This window comes from Astatotilapia calliptera, chromosome 22, assembly GCF_900246225.1.
Source record: "Astatotilapia calliptera chromosome 22, fAstCal1.2, whole genome shotgun sequence".
Lineage (NCBI taxonomy): Eukaryota > Metazoa > Chordata > Actinopteri > Cichliformes > Cichlidae > Astatotilapia > Astatotilapia calliptera.
Genome location: NC_039322.1, coordinates 14,515,427 through 14,528,763, shown reverse-complemented (window position 1 = coordinate 14,528,763; position 13,337 = coordinate 14,515,427). Strand labels below are relative to the sequence as shown.

The 13,337-nt window shown below is 38.2% G+C and overlaps 1 protein-coding gene across 1 annotated transcript in view; it reads right to left on the bottom strand.

Moving 5' to 3' along the window:
* Window positions 1-11,041, bottom strand: part of LOC113014246 (teashirt homolog 1-like) — a 170,583-nt gene extending 159,542 nt beyond the window's left edge. Inside the window, exon 1 of the mRNA XM_026155649.1 lies at window positions 10,975-11,041. The gene's annotated coding sequence lies outside the window, so the exon portion shown is untranslated. The remainder of the gene's footprint in view (window positions 1-10,974) is intronic.
* Window positions 11,042-13,337: the final 2,296 nt, after the last annotated feature.

The window sequence follows — 13,337 nt, the reverse complement described above, 5'->3', positions numbered from 1 at the left end:
TAAAAGGTTCTGAGGTATCTATCATCCCTCCAGAAAAAAAAAGGAAATCATCCAATTTACTAAAAGAGGGACGAGCGAGTGAAGAATTTGAAGCCCCAATTACAAGTAATTACCACTTTTCGCTCTCAACATGGTGAAATGATTTGATGCCTTTCAGAAGGTAGTCTGGTTTAGCTCAACACAGACGTCTCCTCCTGCATTGTGTTAGTCTTTGGCAGTGGTTAATACGATCATTTGGTAGAGATAAAAGAAGGGGCGTTTAAAAATGATGGCGCTGGAGTCGGATCTGCTGGCTATAAATTACACTAGGTGGTACTGAGATGAAGCAAAGGTACGTGCCATGGCAGCCTTTCGCTGTGACCAAGACTAGAAATAATAAAATGAATGCACATCTGATGTGCTCATAAGGCGGTAAGCTGCGTGGGTGTGTCAAAACTTTAGTCGGTGTCAGTGCTTTGCAGCAGGCTTTGCAGAAGAGGAAAGATGTCCACTAGGTCATCCTTTTTCACCCATTCACACACCGGTTTAGATTAGACTGCAAGTTTGGGGAATTACACGAGTAATATTCTCCTAATATGGAGTCGTTAAGTATGAGATCTTTATGCCTGATGTCACTGCTAATGAGTAAAATCATTCAGTGTAGTGTCAGGCAGAAATGGCCTCTATTAATACTTTAAAGTACCAATATTTAGTGACATCATACATCGCTACATAATTTTTTTTCTCTAGAGAAAAAAAATTATATCCACCCACCCACCCATCAATCCATTCATTAAACACATTTACATAGGCCTGCCCACCTTAACATTTAACTATTTCCTTGATGATTACACAAAGCGCAACAGTATTGTCAATTTTGTCCCAAAAGTTTGTGTCCATGTGGTTTTTAACCACATGGACACAATATCATATATCATATATGTAATGTCTCATATACTGGAGACTAACAATTATATATACTCACACAATACAAAAGAAAAACAGGCAACAAAAACAGAGACAAAAGAGCATTTCTTCACCTGTGGAGAGACTATAAAATGAAAAGCAAACTTGTTTGGAGGGTGATATGACCCCTCTTACACCTCAAATCACAGCAAAAGCCTCTGGAGACAAGAAGAGAACGTCTGTCTATCTCAGAAAGCCTGGTCCTCTTAGGAAGCTGCAACACACACACACACACACACACACACACACACACACACACACACACACACACACACACACACACAGGCTGGTGTATGTGATAGAGGCACTGCATTTACACACACTCTAACCAACACCTCCTGCCTGTATTGCATCTCAACATCGACGTAAGGCAAGTACAGTTCCAATCCACCTGGTCGTTTGATGCCTCAAACACTCACACATGACAATGCATTGATTTCCCCCCCCCTCCCTCTCTCCTAGCTCTGCTGGGCGTGCAGACAGAGCAGTGTGGAGAAATCCATTAAGCCGACACTTCTCGTTTCCATTGACTGACAGGCCTTGACGGGCTCGGGCTTTTGGCCCACCCGCTTGACTGGCAGCTCGACAGTTAAACAAGCCCTCCAGTTGCTATAATAGTTTAAAACACTTTCAATTACCCGAGTCAAACAAATCCAGCAGACGAGCGCTCGGGTGCTTCCCTATAAGCAATCCCACACCCCAGCAGGTCCTTCTCCAGCTATCCTTTTGCTTTATCTGGATGCTACGATGAAGGGGTTTGTTTTAGGACAAAGAATGCAGGAAGTCAGTGAGGGGAAATTGGAGGGTACAAACTGCAAGCTACCTCGAAGGAAGCGATGATTTTAAGGTTTCAAAAGTCTTCACTTCCTGCTCTTGTAGATGCACCCCTACATAAGCCCAACCCTTGGACCATATAGCATGTCTATATATGCGCATGTGACTGCAAGATTTATAACAAATCTAATTAAACATTAGGTAAATCAGTTCTGACCAACCTTTGGACTTCTTCTGTGCAAATCACACAATAAGTGGGGGGTAGGAACTTTCCACAAATCAATGAAATCTCACAGTAATAAGCCAGACTCATAAATCACTTGTTAACAAGCACTTCACAGCAGCTCAGCAGCATCATCAGCTCACTCTCAGGTTGAAATGCTCCTTACAGCATGCACAACCATAATTGCCAGAGAAATTTGAAGAATGTATTTAATTAATTATTTGTTTTTTTGCCCAAAATGTCAACCCTGAAGCGCGCTCATCATATTCACTCATATTTTCTCATCTGCTACCCTTTGTCACGGAGTAGAACACACTGATTTTTTTTTAAACTAATTTTATATCTACATATGTTACAACCAATTAACTGATATTATACTGAGAACAGTACATTAAAAAAAAAAACCCGTTAAAAATGTTTGACTTTCACGTCATGTGTTGTTTTTTTCAATCATTAATATTGTTTTAATGTTATATAGAAAATACATTTCAATGAATAAGGCCATTTTGGTTAAAAAAAAAGAAAAAGCATGTGACCATGTACAAAGCTTTGTAAGTGAAAACATACAAAAGGCAACCAATTCATTCATTTGGATGTATGATCGATAATATGAAACTGCTCCCAGTCAGTAACCGATATGAAAAATTTTTTTCTTCTTCCTGTTGGTTCACTTCTAACATGGCCAGAGAGCCTTGGCAGCACACCTTTTCTGAAGATTCGTTTGTTTATGCATAATTATCTGGCACCACCAGCAGCACCCACAGCTCTTTCTGCAGTAATAATCTCCTTGTTGCCCCAGAAACACAAGACATACACCAGCAAAACAGTGAAGTCATTCCCTCTTTGTCCTTGAGTAGCTGAGAGTCACGCAGTCGAGAGAGTGTGAGGTGTGTACAGCTAAGAGAGAGCAAAATACACAGTGGGAAGGAGTCAATATTTCCACTGTTTTGTCAGCAGTGACTAAAACACAATGAAATGGGATAAAATCATTCAAGTTATAGTAAAGGCAGTTGGTAAATAATTAATGTAAGCCAGGTTTTTGGTAACAAAAAAATCCAGTGTGGTGAAATGTTACTGCTGCATTCACCCATGTCATTTTCTATTATTTGTGAATTAGAAAAAAAACAAACAAAGAAAAAAAACAAAGAAATTCGCCGCAATACATCAATAATTGAGAAATTCTAACCAATAAAAAAAGTATACAACTCACTGGGTTTTAAAACTCACACATGCAGTTTGGAATAAATGTCAATTTAAGTTAAGGTGAAAGCATTTTGTTGACTTTCTTTTCCAGAAGCACAGCTAAAAATGTTATTAGTTTCTTTTGGATTTATGATCTATGATTCCTTACTACTACTACTACTAATAAAATAATTTTAAACCACTGACTTCAGATTAAGTTTGAGGTGCATTCAAACTTTTGTTTTGACAGCCAATAAGAAGATACATATTTTCACAGAAGATAAAACACTGGTGCATCACCTGACGTCCAAACACAGTCAAGGCAAGAAAAAAAATCGACATGAAATTTACATATAAGTACATAATAAAAATTTCTACTCTTCACCGTATCTTAAAATTTGGTAACTAGAACCTGTGAATGATGAATAACAACAGGTGAGATACTGTACTGTGTCAATATTTATTTCATAAAAACGTAATCACTGTGCAGAAGAGAAGAAGAAAAACCTAAATACAATCTTATCACTTGATTAACTGATTTTCGACAAGTGTGAGCACCTCTATAAGAGCAGCAATTTTGGCCGTTTGCTGGTCTGGAGCGTTCAGGTGTGTTTCAACTCAATGCCAAGGAGGAAGGACATCAGCAATTATGTTAGAAAAGCAATTTCTGCTACTCATCAGTGTTGTAAGAGTTATGGGACAGTTTCCAAACAATTTGAAGTCCATCATTCTATCCTGAGAAAGATTAATGACTAGTGAGAACAGGACAGCTACCAATCTTCTCAGGAGTGGACGTTCCAGCAAATTCACCTGAAGGTCAGACCGTGCAATGCTCAGAAAAACTGCAAAATAACCCGAGAGCGACATCTCAGGTTCTACAGGCATCGGTTATTGTACTGAATGTTCATGAGAGCACAATTAAGAAAAGACTGAACAAGTAAAGCTTATTTGGAAGGGCTGCCAGAAGAAGGTGCCTTCTTTCTTAAAAGAACATGGCGGCATGGATCAGGATTTCAAAGTTGCATCTGAAGGACTTTGCATTCTAGCTAGCCTAGCAACACTTGTTGAGCATGTTGTTGGACAGATGAGACCAAACCGAAGATGTTTTGACATAATGCAGAGAGCCAGATTTAGCAACAATTAAATAGCATATTAGCACTCTCAAGCACGGTGGTGAAGGGGAGATGATTTGTGGTTGTTTTGTAGTTTGGATCTTTCCACCTAGCATCATTGAATCAACCATGAACTCATCTGTATACCAAAGTATTCTAGTACAGTAAAATGTGAGGCTATCTGTCTAACAGGTGAAGCTTTACTTTGATTGTTTCATGCACGGGAACCAAAGCACAGCAGCAAATCTGCAACAGAATGGCTGAAAAAGTAGGAATCAAGGTGTATAAAACTGGGCATAAACTAATGCCCACAAACCTCAGTGAACTGAAGCAATATGGGTAAGAATACATGATTACTTCAAGTTATTGGTGCTAACAGTAGTTCTACAAGCTACTGAATACTGGGCTTTAGTTTTTTACAGCTTGTATGCGATTTTGGCAAAGTCTTTGTTAAATAAATCATTACACAGTATAAAACATGTAAAATGTGTTATTGTTCATCTGAGGTTACATTTAAAAATAGTAGAACCTGCCAAGGACCAAATGATTTTTTTAAATTATTATGGCTTTGAACTGAAACAAGCTGTACTTTTGTTTTTTTTTATAGGACACCTAAGAAAATCTGCTACAGCTGATGTCAGACATCTTTTATTGCGCTGCCATCGGTGGAGTAAACAAAGCTAAAACCGTATTATTTTCAGAAGCTTACTTTCTGCCTAAATCAGTTAAACAGCAATGTTTCAAGCATGAACAGAAAACTGCGGTCCTGCATCAAGTGTACATTCATCTTTGTTTTACTGCACTTTTTATTTTATTTTTTTAAAGTTAATGCTGTCATTCTAAAATATGTTCTCCAACTTCCTGAACAGCTCTGAGCATAGTAATTGTAAAACTGGCACTACTTACTTAGTTATTAGTTTAACAACAAGTAACTAGCACGTATATAAGCACAGATTCACTTTTAAACAAAGATGGCAAATGTTGGCAGAGCATTCGAAGCTTTTGCATGAAACATAGAACAGGATAGTAATGTTTCAGGTGGTTCTTAGACTAAACTGGATATTTGAAAGCATCACCCTTTCATTATGAGAAATTTATAGACAAATGTACAATAAAAAAAATATTATAACAATGATAATAAAGACAATGGTTAGCTGCAGTCCCGTACAGTAAAGTATTGTCTACAAAACAATGTTGATGTTTTTTTCTGTTTATTTTGCTAGCACCTAATTAGTGCTTCCAAGCTAGCAGACTCTACTGGCTGAAATGACACAATATTATGACAGGCAGGACCAGTACAGTACAGTTACTGCACATGACTTGTTTCTTCAAAACACTGTAGCTGACAGAGTCTGTCTTCACACATGCCAGGCCAACGGTGTCACTGTGGTCTGGCAGGGCTCAGAAGGTATTTACCTACCTTAGAGCCATTAAGGCAGGAAACCAAAAGCACTTCACAGATGATCAGATCAGCTTCTAACAGGCTAAGATATGGTTTGTACTCTTCTTCATGTGGTCTTGGAAACACTTTCATGAACCTTTACTGCAAACAACTTAATCCCATTTCTACTCAAAAGAAAGCAAAAAATTCAAGAAAGAAAAATAAAAGATAAGATAATTATATAGAAGCACTGAGAAAAAAAATAAATTAAAGAAATCACCATCAAGCACCACTCAAAGAACTGAGGAAAGGTGCAGAATACTTGTGATATTCTAGCTTTACTTTTACAGCACATACTGGATATCATTTTTGTTTATTTTTCTTAAAGCGCTACCCACAGTAACGGTCTTTGACTTTTTTGGTGTAGTTTGTAGTTGACAGTCCATGCTTCTTCGTTTTTTTTAAACATTGATCTGCATTTTTGGTTGTCACATCTAAAGACTGGCAAAAGGAAGGGAGCTTTTTGCTTTGGGGAGCATAGCTGAGCTGTTAAAGATGTCATTAGTTTATATTACAGTCCATGAAAATACATATTTTAAGAAAAATATTTTTAACGTATTTTTGAAAATTATGACTATGCATAACAAAAACATTTCCCTCTTCAGTCAGCTCTGCTTTATTTTAGACAGAGGCATTATTTTGATTGATCCTAAACATTGTGCATTGATGCTAGACTGTTAAGAGCGAGACCTACCAAAGTCTTAAACTTTCACAAACTACAGACTACACCACTCTGCATTTAATCAGGAGTTATAATTCGTCTCTGGCTCTGTTCTACAGTGTATCTTTTGTCTTGCCACCAGAGGTGTGGACTCGAGTCACATGACTTGGACTCGAGTCAGACTCGAGTCATTAATTTTATGACTTTAGACTTGACTTGAAAAAATGTTCTAAGACTTGTGACTTGACTTGGACTTTTACACCAATGACTTGGGACTTGAATTGGACTTGAACCAGTTTACTTGAAAAGACTTGATATTTTACCCCAAATATAAAATTTAACATGCATATTATATAGAGATTGAAAATGTGATGTCATTCACGGGTAGAACCGCAAAGGATTCTGGGAACTCGTGGCAAGCGGTACTAGCGCACGCAGGCTTTCAATTAAAATCAGTTATACAGCGATAAAAAGAAACACAAAAATGTCAAGAAGCTGTTGTATGATTAACTGCAATAGCCGGTCGCACGACAGCCACGGGAAGCCGACGGGTAAAGAGATCGGTTGTTATCGGATTACGTCGTTGAAGAGAAATTGTTCGAGCCATGTTTCCGAAGTAACAAAGGCGACTGGATTGCAGCCATTCAAAGACCAAATATAACGTCCCAGAACACTCCAGCTCACAGGTTAGTCTGCTCCAAGCATTTCCACAAACGTCAGTCTGCTGTTGTAGTTAATGCGTCATTTTTCATAACATAATTAGTGATATAGGTTACAAGCAAGTCTGGCGCTGAACAGAAATTGTCGCGCTATGCTCCTTTATTTATTGTGCATAAATAGTGAATTGTCCTGACACAATATTGCGTTTCGCTTCTGTTATTATGGTACATTGACAAAAACATATACTTTTATTCACAGGATAAAACAGGTTTTTTGTATCACTAATTGTCCAGTACGATTACAGCATACAATATTATTGTCACTGCTACATTTCTGTGATGCTACCAGAAATTATTTCCACTGCTAATTAATTACCGTTGAGCTCAAAGGTTATATTAATAAACGGTTAAGGAATGTGTATTTATGACGACGATTTGTGAGACTGGTAAACTTATGATACGTACGATGGTCTTTACTTTCTACACGGTGCATTTCAAGGTCCTGCACCCATCCGTTGGTAAACTGTACCTGGGCTTGTTGCAGTGACCTGAAGTTACTAAACTTCATGAGTGTGTGCACTCACTCCAAGAACCGTATGATTATAAATATGCATATAAATATGCTACGATGAGATAGCTGACTTCATCTAACTAGCAAATGTTTTCCAGGCTACGTTGGTGATGCAGTTTTTTTTAATATGTATGATATTTTTGTCATGCGATTTTAAAGTCAGTCCTACAACCGCATCCAAGAATAACATGCAGCGTATCTCAGAACTGTCGGTGAAAATTATTCTTGGAGCTAGGTTTAATTGAGCTGCATTTTAAAGAGGTGCAATTTCACAATTTGTGTATATTTTCTAAGTTCACTATTTTGTCATGTGTTGAGAAAAACACAGATTTAAAAATTACATGGTCTAATATTTACATTTAGCATAACTGCAACATTATTTTTTCGTTTTTTTTTTTTAAAGACTCGAAAGGACTTGAAATTCAAAATTTCAGACTTGTGACTTTACTTGGACTTTTACACCAGTGACTTGAGACTCGACTCTGACTTGCCTGACATTACTTGAGACTTGACTTGAGACTTGAGGATAAAGACTTGAGACTTACTTGAGACTTGCAAAACAATGACTTGGTCCCACCTCTGCTTGCCACCCTCCCCTCACCCCCAACCGGTCGAGGCAGATGGCCACCCTTCCCTAAACCTGGTCCTGCTGGAGGTTTCTTCCTGTGAAATGGGAGTTTTTCCTTCCCACTGTTGCCAAATGCTTGCTCATAGGGGGTCGCCTGATTGTTGGGGTTTTCTCTGTATTATTGTAGGGTCAATATCTTTTTTATAGGTCATATCATGAAAAAGAAAATGGCAAAAGAAAATGAGGTTTTTGCTTTTGGGGGAGCATAGTTGGGCTGTGGCATACTTCAGGAATACTCCCATGATTTCTTGAGATACGGTCCATAGAAAAAGGAAGAAAACTTGTGACAGTGGGACAATTCGCCAACCTCTTCACTTGAAGTGAGATGAGATAGCTGAACTTTTCTGAGGCAAGGAGATGTTGCCTAGCTGTCTTGAGCATACCTCTGTGAAACAGCAAGGAGATCAGAGACACTGGCTATGGACTAGCAGACTGGGTAAGTAGTTCAGCTTCTCTTTAAGGAGGTAAAACAAAGGGTGCGTTCCAACTTCAGTCGATTGCATTCCTTAGCTTGCCTCATAAAGTCTATGCCAGGGTGCCGCAGAGAACAATTCTTTATGTGAGGTTTAAGTCAGATTCAACAGAAACGATCCAGCTTTTCTCATTGTCGTCTCTATCCTTTTAAAGATATGAGAGTTTGTTTAACCAATGTGGACTCGGTGGGAAAAGGCATCATTAGCTGCATTGTCTTGTGTGCAGTGCTTCGAGTGTGGCGTGCTGGACCTTGGTTATGATCCACTCAGTCTCTGTCTAACAGAGGTGAGAGCTCAGTCCTTATTTGCACATCTATTCTTCAGATTTATTGTTTAATTCATTGATATTTATCCCACATACAGATCAGATTTCATTGTGTTTGATTTTGCAAGATTTGTCTGTAAGATGATGTCCAAATCTTGAATAATACGGCGCAGACTTATTCCCTTTACTTCTTTTTCCTCTAAAGGCCTTTTCTAAAACTTCCTCATTTTTTGTCATGTTGAACTACAGTGCACACGCAAACAAACACATCTTGGCAAATCATCATCCTTTGCAGTTTATTTTGACTGCATGTGGCTGGCTGGAAAACATTAACATAATGTGAAGCCTAAATCTAAATAAATATAAAACAAGAAGTAGATGACTTGTGTGGAAATTTGTGCAAACACAGGAGAGTCTTGGCTCCGTCGAGAGGCGATTACTACTAAGAAAGCCCAAGCCAGAGAAGCACAGTGACAAATTCTCCTGCTAATCCTTACCCAGGCTTCCTATCCAGGTCAATACACGCAGGCGCCACAGTGTAAACAGCCCAGGACACACCATGTAAAGTGACTCTACTATCCTCCATCCCCCACCCTTCCCGTCGGACGCTACTCGCCCTTAACAACAACCATTGATTTTTTTTCCCTGATGAGGATCTAGCCGGCATTTAATCTAACACTGCAGCCTCTCGATGTAGGACATGGCTGAGCATGTCATGCTAATCAATTGGTAAATACAGCCAGTGTAGGGTGAACACATATCTTTACTCGTGCTTGGGAAAAGGAAACGGCTGTAACCGAGCGTATGTTCGAAAAACAAGCATCCAACCACATAGAATGTATAGAGTTTGGTTAATAACTTAAATTTCTAATATCTTTAGGATAGTAGAATCAGGATTTAAAGCCTTAAAGAGTTATTCACAACAGCTACAGATTTCCAGAGATCTGACTTGACCCATGGTGCTGCCACAAAAACACAGGTGAGTGTCGGACCCATATCCCATTCTCTGGCTGTTCCTAATCCATTTTTGGGAAAGACACAATAAAAACTGCTGCATGGAAAATTATGCTTCTGACTCACTAAACTCTTATTTTAACATTCATATGCATTCAATAATAACAAGGGGAGAGTGTAGAAATTTATCTATCCGTGAAATAATTTCTAATAATTGCAAAAAATGTGGAATTTCTTTTGTTCCGTCCTTACCTGTTAAAGTAGGAGTAATTAGGGCTCGTTCACAATAATGAACGTTATCACTGTGGTCAGCTTCAATTAGAGCATTTACATGAAACTTGTGTAGTTTAACAGAACGGATAGATGCAAAATATACAAATAAAGCACGTTTCATGTTTGTTTACAATAATTCTGGCAATAATCACGGACTGTAAAACTTTAAGCAGCATACAAACATTTCATCTAGGTCTCCTACACTCACACTACCTCCATCACTACATGAATATATAAGCAACATATATGGACCGCATCCCGACTGTATATCAAACGCACTCCAGATTATATGTGACAAGGCTGGCAATTAACAATTTCGCTCACTATGAATTCAAACCATAAAAAAAGATGATCAAGGCTAGCTGATATCTGCCGCCTATGCATAATTTATGTGGCTAGTACAAAATACCGTTCTGTTGCAGTTCTGTTCATTCACTCGACTAATTCATTGAAATAAAGCGTCCCAGAGGGGTATCCGTGTAATCAAGCTTAATCCCAGATTGATTTGAGAGGAGTCGAAGACAGAAAGCTGGAGAAAATCAGGGAAAGCTCTGCGTCAGAAGACTGCAGGAAGCCCGGAGATCAGAAGAAAGTGCAGTTTCAAATGAGAGTATAATAAAAATAAAAAGCAGACGATTGACAAAAGAATGAAAGCTGGTTTTTGTTTGATTATTATTAAAAATTGTGGTTTTCAAAGGTTTAGAATTGTTTATAAAAAGTACTACAAATTGCTCAGTTTCTATATTTTTTTAATAATATCTTCTTAATGCTTCCGTTAACCCTTTATGACGCCTCACCACCAAACTGAATTACCTTATGATCTGTATGTGTTTTCCTAGTGATGAAACTGTATCCCGTCTCAAATCTCCAACAGGGAAGCTGCAGGATGGCTGAAAACAAAAGGAAATATAATTTAAATTAAAAGGGTAAAATCAAACATGCTAAACGTAGATAACTGCATCTGCACCTGGTCCCAAACAACCTTTTCCTTTCATTAATGGATCAGTAGGGACAAATTATGATCTCTGTCTTTGACTTTGTTCCAATTACCCTCTCAACACTCTCTGCTCTCTACTCACATGGGTACAAAAGGGCTTCATACACCAAAGGACTTCTCGAGGAGCTTCACTGCATCATTATCCTTTCCCCTGGACCCTGCAGCCTCGGCTTGTCCCACTTAGAGTAATACACAGCGTCTCCGCCAGAGAGGGCATAATTAAAAAGTATTTAAAATAGGAAAGTGTTAAAGGAAAGTGCTACTGAATTTCAAGACGGCGAAAGACAGTTTTTGGAGGAATTTATTTTATGCAATCTGTGTCAGGAAGAAATATACAGCAACTGTTTAAACTGCTCACAATTAGTCCATCTGTAAAGTTAAGCAGCATATCTGATATGTTTTATGCTTTTGACTTAGGTACAAGAATTAAGTACCAAAGGTCACAAAGCTCCATCCACTGATGACACACAGTCTATAAAACCAAGTGCAAATGCACACATCAAACCATGACATCATATTTTGCAGTACTGGGCAGTATTACTGTTTAAAGGTGATAAACCTCGAGAAACACTTCAGCAGTCATATTTAAAGCATCCCCATTCCCTTAGCCTGCTATGTAAAAGCATACATTTTAACCGAGCTGAGCCTTTTTCTTCAATGTTCACCCTTTGTATGCTAGTAGCTCACAGCGAACAAGTCACACATTCATATTTTTTGTTCTTTTCACGACACCTGTGACTAAGTTTGTCATAATGAAGCGCAGGTTTATTTTATTATGAGATAATTCAACATCCACACGTTTTTTGGTTGATTCATCAGTACCACTATTCTGCAGCTGATTGCTGCCAACACAGAGCTGTTCCACAGATACGACTGTGGAGGCATTTAGAGGTAAGATGGCGCCATCTGCTGCTTTTCCGTGGTAAATGCAAACACAATTACTGGCAGAAAGCAGCCAGCTTAGTAGGGATGTAGAGAAAATGGGCATAAATAAATAAATAAAATAATAGTGTTAAAAAAAATCTAATCTTAATTTGTGTAATTATATTTCTCTTATTGCTGTTTTGTCTACTGTGGACTGATGTGAAGTGGGAAGATCTGATTGCTTTTTCCAGTCACAGTGTGTTTATGGGACTGGAGGGATATTTACATATAAATGCTGCAAAGCCTGAAGAAAAATTGTGTATTTTTGTTAAGATATAGCAAACCACAGTTTGACTGATAAACAGCATTCTGGAATTTTCCATCTAATTCTGTGTAATTATGTGCAAAGTGTGCTTTTAATACTCCATGAGAGCACTGACTGCCTAATGGCATATTCCTGGATTTTATAAATATATAAACAGACGACGTATTGGCAGCACATTGTAAAGGCTGGCAGTCTTTGCAGAAGGCACTTTCTCAGGTCACCTGGCTCCATCTACCGACAGCACAGCGAAGCTGAAGAAAATCAAGGGCAACTGCACACATCAAACATACTTTATTTTCTACTTTGTTCTTCAAATATTTTTTTTTTCCTTTTGCTCAGATTTGGAGCACAGATAGCTGAACAAATTCCAGATTGCTGCAACTTGATTAACAGACGTGAAGAGTTCTGATCTGCATCCAGGCTTTGGAACAACTTTTACATCAAAGGGTTTCAGGAAACTTAAAAAAAAACGTCTAAAATCTAGGCCATGCTTTCTGAATAAAAAATTGGTTTCCCGCTGATGTTGTCTCAAGTTAGTTTAACTTCTTTTCGCATCATTGTCTCTGATCAGCTGACATAAGGTATGATGTAGGAAACACAGACATAGGGAACTGTTCAAAACAAAGTTACAGAGCTTACCTGGCACCATCTAGTGGATGCATTAGGTAAATAAAATAAGAAGCAAATGGTACCCTACACACTTCTCTTATAAAACTGTCAGCAACACAATCAAGCGTCTCTGCTAACATTGAGTATTCACCAGTTTACAAATACACATTTCATCTGTCACCATGTAGCACAAGACGTGAAACCTGTTCAGATAAATTATTTGATGATCTCGGTCTTCAATGTTTGCACTGACAAACATACGAATGAGAAAAACCAGAAAAAAACATACAAAACAGGATGCTGAAAGAACATAAAAGTGTCTACGTAGATTTTATTTATGTTTTTTTATTTTTCTGTATCTGAAAGTACAATTTCAACCAC